Source organism: Aedes aegypti, chromosome 3 (genome assembly GCF_002204515.2).
Source record: "Aedes aegypti strain LVP_AGWG chromosome 3, AaegL5.0 Primary Assembly, whole genome shotgun sequence".
In the NCBI taxonomy this organism is placed as follows: domain Eukaryota; kingdom Metazoa; phylum Arthropoda; class Insecta; order Diptera; family Culicidae; genus Aedes; species Aedes aegypti.
The window spans coordinates 115,530,970-115,537,304 of NC_035109.1; positions in this window are offsets into that span (position 1 = coordinate 115,530,970).

Consider the following 6,335-nt stretch of genomic DNA (forward strand, 5'->3'; position numbering starts at 1 on the left):
TCCACGCATCGAGGTAACCGACTGAAGTTACACTGCGCTGCAACGCTAAAAATAATAGTTTCTGCTTTGTTAGCCTTTATGCAATTCCATTTCGCCTTGCCTTGCATTCAAATCACCAACCACAAACAACGGCTCGTTACTCCTCATAGTGTTCCTCAAATCGATGCGGCATTGGCTCCAATCGACTGATGTTCTTGTTCCCGCAAAATAGGCCGCAATGAAGCGAACGTTGAATCCGTTTTCCGTAGGTATGGAGATGCCGGTACATTCCATAGATTTTGTGGTTATATTCAGCGCGACAAACTTGATTTCTCGCCGGTCGGCGATTAGTACACCTCCTTCGCGCTCGTTTTCGCTGGGGAGTCGATTGAATCCAATGCAGTTGTACCTCGGGTGGAAAAACGACGAAGTAGGACGTAGCCAGGTCTCGGTGACAATCCCAACATCGATATGAAAACGATCGAGGAAATCGAAGAACTCTACTTTCTTGTTTGCTACAGACCTGCTGTTCCAATTGACCACTCGTTAGGTTTGTGGATTAGACATGCGGTACACATACTTAATCATTTACTCCGAAAGAGCCATGAATAGACCATTTCCGTCAGATCTAACCCATAGCTTTTGTATTTTTCTTCGAAAGACAATCATTTTTAATGAATATTAACTCTTTCAGATTTTGTTTACATACACTCCTGATTTTCTTATGAATTTTTGAAAACATGGATATTCATCACATTTTGAGATAAAAATCGTCGTGCGTCACAGTTGTTTCAACCCTATGGGCATTCAAAGTGGAGATTTTTCCACAACGTTCATTAACACCCCTGCAGTGAATGTTTGTAGACATGATGAAATGTCAAAACCTGGGAGGGAGAAACCAATACAAAATTTCTGTACGTCATAAGTCCAGTTGTTAATTCCACCTATCGTTTGTCTGGTGAGTTGCAAGCTTACTGTCAATGATGATGTCACGCTACACGATAAGTGTTCATCTGCAACAACCAGACAGCTCACCAATCCACCGCGAGGTGGATCGTGCTGAGTTGTTGAGTTGAAGGAGAGCGAAAGAAGGAGGGCACAAAAGTCTGTTTGACAGCTCTGCAGAAAGCGCGTGCGCACGGACAGAGCGCGTGCGCACGGAAAGAGCGCCAGTTCGGCTCGATTTGCAATGATCGGTTATTATTATTATTTTTTCGCTATTGGATATTCTATGGTTTGGTTGATCGATGTTAAAGTTTGTTTTAAAAGCAGCTCCACTTATTTTGAAACATATTGCCGTGTACAATAGTAGACAACACAAGTAATTTAATTAAAATAATTTGAAATTATAATTAGTACATATACAAAAGGGGAAGAACATTTAGGCTGGTTGTGCATTACGATAAAATCTCTTAACATAAGCAATGCTTGTTGTTGGTTCTTGTGAAAGGATCAACATGTTCGGCTTAACGAATCTTATTTTAAATATCGAATAACACCACATGCAATTGAACAAAAAGGATGTGATTACAATAGACTTTTGATATTTTCAATTCTGAACCACCGCAAAAAAAAAATATTGGGAATCAAAATTCTCCTGAGAGGGATGATGTGGAGGAGGCTCATTCTAATTAATATTGTCGTTCAATTATGGGGATAAATTAAAATTGTTATTGTTCTATACATACTTATTTATTATAATTACCTGTAAATATTGATACTGCACAATTCAAGTATTTAAAGATCAAATAGCAAACATGGTCGGTGTTCAGACAGACTGAACCAAGTGTTTTTTTCAATCGAGTAAGAAAAATGTACCCCAAACATGTGAAACATCAAAATATTATAGATATTTACTGTAATAATGGAACTTATCTATTTGATGATACATTTGTATCAAAATAACATGGAAGATTTAAAATTGATGGAGTTCTTTACGTATCCTTAGAGCTCCAAAATTCATCTAGTCTGGTCTGTCTAAACACCGACCATATGATTCTCAAAAACTCATGAGAATGGTATTTTACTCTTTGAACTGTTATTTAATTTGGATGTGTTTAAAAGATTTATAAATTTAATTTATTATTGATGTTACGAGCTATGTCTGTAGTTAAACTTAATGCTACACAAGAAAAATATTTGAATCAAAGTATTTTTATATATAAATCACATGAAAAAAAATGTTCCAGAAAGTACTCTAGAATTCTTTGGGAGCGTCTCCCGGGATTCTTCCTTAAATCATTCATGAATCCTTCAAATCCTCTCTGGGATTGTTCTGCTGAAAGTCTTAAGATTATTTCTGAATTTTCTTCCAGATATCGCTTTGGGATTCATCCAAAAAAAAAACGTTACCATTCCGGTATTACTTCTGAGATTCTTTCGGATATCCCATTGCGATTATTCTGGACATCTTTTTGGATTTTTTTGCAGAACTCTGTATGTGATTTTGCGTGTATCTCCTTAAGGATTACTTTTGAAATCCAGGAAATTAAATTCTTTGAAATTCTTGAAAATTGTTTTCGAAATACTATGGAAGATTTTACCATAAAACCTGATGCAATCCATTTGGATATTTAAAGAGGATTTTATCAAAAAATGTACGACTCTACTAGAAATTCTTCGAGAATTCCTCCGAAAATAACTCTCGAAAACTTATTCATACAGACTCAAGTCAAAAAACTATACAAACTTATTTTATCGATCCTACGTGTTAAGCAGGCGGAATTCTACACGTACCGCTCTGTACCAACTCAACTTTTCACTTTTAGAACGTTTAATTTCCGGATTTGCAAAACGACGAAAGTAACATTTTCAACTTTCGCAACCTAACCACTACTTTCGCCGCCCCGCTGTATGGAGAGACAAAGTGACTTAACCACGAATCAAAACAAAACACTACTTGAGCCGATTTTACACTGGTAGAAAAACGTCGAAAGTAACTGAATGAAACGGCTTATCATTTTCTGATAATTATTTTTGTGGGAAATAATAGAAACTACCTAGTTTTTGAACGTGAGCTGAGTGTATGCAAAATTTGAGCGAAGTACACGGCAAAAAAATGTTAAAAAAATGATTCATTTTAAAACAGTTTTAGAAGATAGATTGTGATTTTTCCTAATTAATTTTCTCAAAACCGTATAAAAGTTACTTACGCCGATTTGAAAAAGTAATCGAGAACTCTAGATTTTTATCCGGAAATACCTCTGGTATTCTTATGAGAATGCCTCTGGTATTCTTCCAAAAATGACTTGAGATGCTTTCGGAAATCTTTCTGAAATTCTTCAAGAAATTCCACTGAGATTTTTACGCCAATATCTTTGAAATACTCCTGGGACTCTTACAAAAATCCTGTTGGAGTTTTTTTTTCGGATATCTTTCTATTCTAAATTTTTCAATAAATTTTGCTGGGATTGTGCTGTAAAACCTGCTAAGATTCATCCAAAAATACGACTGTCATTCTTCCGGATATCATTCAAGAATTCCACCGGAAGTTTTCGTGAGATTCAACCGTAAATCGTTCTGGTATTTTTCAGAAATTCCATTGAGATTCTTAGAAATATCCTTCTGAGAATTGATTTGGGATTATAGAAGGATTTCCAGAAGAATTTCAAGGCGATTCACAGAAACATCACTTCTGTATGAAGGATTATCGTTAATATCTGAAATAATCCCATGAGAATTCGAAATCCAAATTACAGTGATATTCAAAAGAATCCCAGAAGTTATTTCGCCAGAATCCCTGAAAGATTTAAAAGATATTCACAGACATCCAGAAGATTTCATGAATATTTTCCAGAATAATTCCGATGTCCAGATGAACTGCAGAAAGATTCATGGAATAATTTCAAACGGGATTTTCGGAATCATTTGAAAGTAACTTTTAGAAGATCCTCAGAAAAAGAAATCAGTAATCAAAGTAATCGAAAAAATCTCATTACTTCAAGCAATGCTCGTTGGTTCATGTCGAAGGATCAACATGTTCGGCTTAAAGGCCCAAACGCAATGATAGCGGAACGGCAACGGAATGCGGAACCGGTTCGCCAGCATGAACTATAATCAGCTTGTCGACTCAGTGTTGATCCAATTTCATTCGTTGTCAGCTCAGTCGAGATGTTGTGATTCATGCTGGCGAACCGGCTCCGCATTCCGTTGCCGTTCCGCTATCATTGCGTTTGGGCCTTAACGAATCTTATTTTAAATCTCGAAAACTTGTTCAAACAGACTCAAGTCAAAAAAGTATATAAACTTGCATTATCGATTCTACGTGTTTCGCAGACGAAATTGTACACATTTTGCACTAAACCAACTCGATTTTTCACTTTTAGAACGTTTACTTTCCGGATTTACAAAACGACGAAAGTAAGATTTTCAACTTTTGCTACCTAACCACTACTTTCGCCGCTCCGCTGTATGGAGAGACAAAGTGACTTAACCACGAATCGAAACAAAACATTACTTGAGTCGATTTTACTCTGGTAGAAAAACGTCGAAAGTAACTGAATAAATCGGCTTATCATTTTGTAATAAAATTTTTGTGGGAAATAACAGGATCTCCCTAGTTTTTGAATGCGAGCTTATTGTATGCAAAATTTAAGCAATGTACACGGCGAAAAAATGTCAAAAAGGTGATTCATTTTAAAACAGTTTTAGAAGACAGGTTGTGATTCTTCTGAATTAATTTTCTCAAAACCGTATGGAAGTTACTTACGTCGATTTGAAAAAGTAATCGAGAAATATTGAATGACACCACATACAATTAAACTAGTATGTGATTACAATTCTGAATCACCGCAAAAAAAAATATTTAGAATCACAATCCTTCTGAGAGGGATGATGTGGTGGATGCACATTATAATTAAAATTGTCGTTCAATTATGGCGATAAATTAAAATTGTTATTGTTCCATAAATACTTGTTTATTATAATTACTTGTAAATATTGATACAGCATATAAAAATACATTGGTCCAGAAATTACTCCAGAATTCTAAGGAATTTCCCTCCTGGGATTCTTCCTTAAATAACTTATGAATCCTTCAAAACCTCTCTGGGATTGTTCTGGAAATCTCAAGATTATTTCTGATTTTTCTCTAAGTTCTTCTGGAAATCACAGAATACTTACAGATATCGCTTTTGAACTCATCTAAAAAACATCGTTAGCATTCCGGTACTATATCTGAGATTCTTTCGGATATCCTTTGTGATTCTTCTGGACATCTTATTGGAATATTTGCATAAATCTGTATGTGAGTTTGCGTTTATCTCCTTAAGGATTACTTTTGAAATCCTGGAAATCAAATTCGAATCGAAATTCTCGAAGATTCTTTCGGAAATTCAATGGAAGATTCTAACAAAAATCCTGATGCAATTCTTCTGGATATTTTTAGAGGATTTTGCCAAAAAATGTACTACGACTCTACTACAAATTCGTCGAGAAATCCTCCGAAAATAACTCTGGCCTTTTTCCGAAAATACTTCTGGGATTATTATGAGAATACCTCTGGTATTCTTCCGGAAATCACCTGAGATGCTATCGGAATCCCTTTAGAATACTTTCGAGGATGCTTCCGAAAATCTTTCTGAAATTATTCTAGAAATTCCACTGAGATTTTTACGTCCATATTCTTGAAATTTGTCTGGGACTCTTCCAAAAATCCTATAGGAAATCTTCCAGATATCTTTCTAGCATTCTTTCGGGAAGCCTTCTGGGATACTTTCGAAAATCTTTCTGAGGATCCTTCAAATCCTTCTGTTAAGGATTCTTGCAGAAATTCTTCCCGAATTACCTCTAGACTCTGGGAGTTTCCTGAATTTTTCAAGAAAACTGTTATTATTTCGACTATCTCTCTAGGATTCTTTCGGAAACTCTTCTACAATACCCCCAGATTTCTTTCTGTTATCCTGCTGGAGGACTTCAAAACATCTTTCAAAGATTCTTCCAGAAATTTTACGGGAATTTTTCAAGAAATTCTGCTGGGATTCTTCCGTAAAACCGAAATTCATCCGGAAATACGACTGGAATTCTGCTTGAATGATAAGCATTCAAGAATTCCACCGGAAGTTTTTGTGGGATTCAACCGTAAATTGTTCTGGTATTTTGTTTAATTACATTGAGATTCTTAGGGAAAAATATACAGGATTCTTAAAAATATCCTTCTGAAAATTCTTCTGGAAATTGCTTTGGAATTAAAGGAGGATTTCCGGAAGAATCCCAGGTCGATTTACAGAAGAACCACAGAGAAATCAATAAAATATTATCAGGGAGATTTCTAAAGGAATTATTTTAAGGATTCTCGTAAATTCCTGAAACAATCTCAGGAGAATTTCGAATGGATTTTGAATGTTTTTTTACAGTGA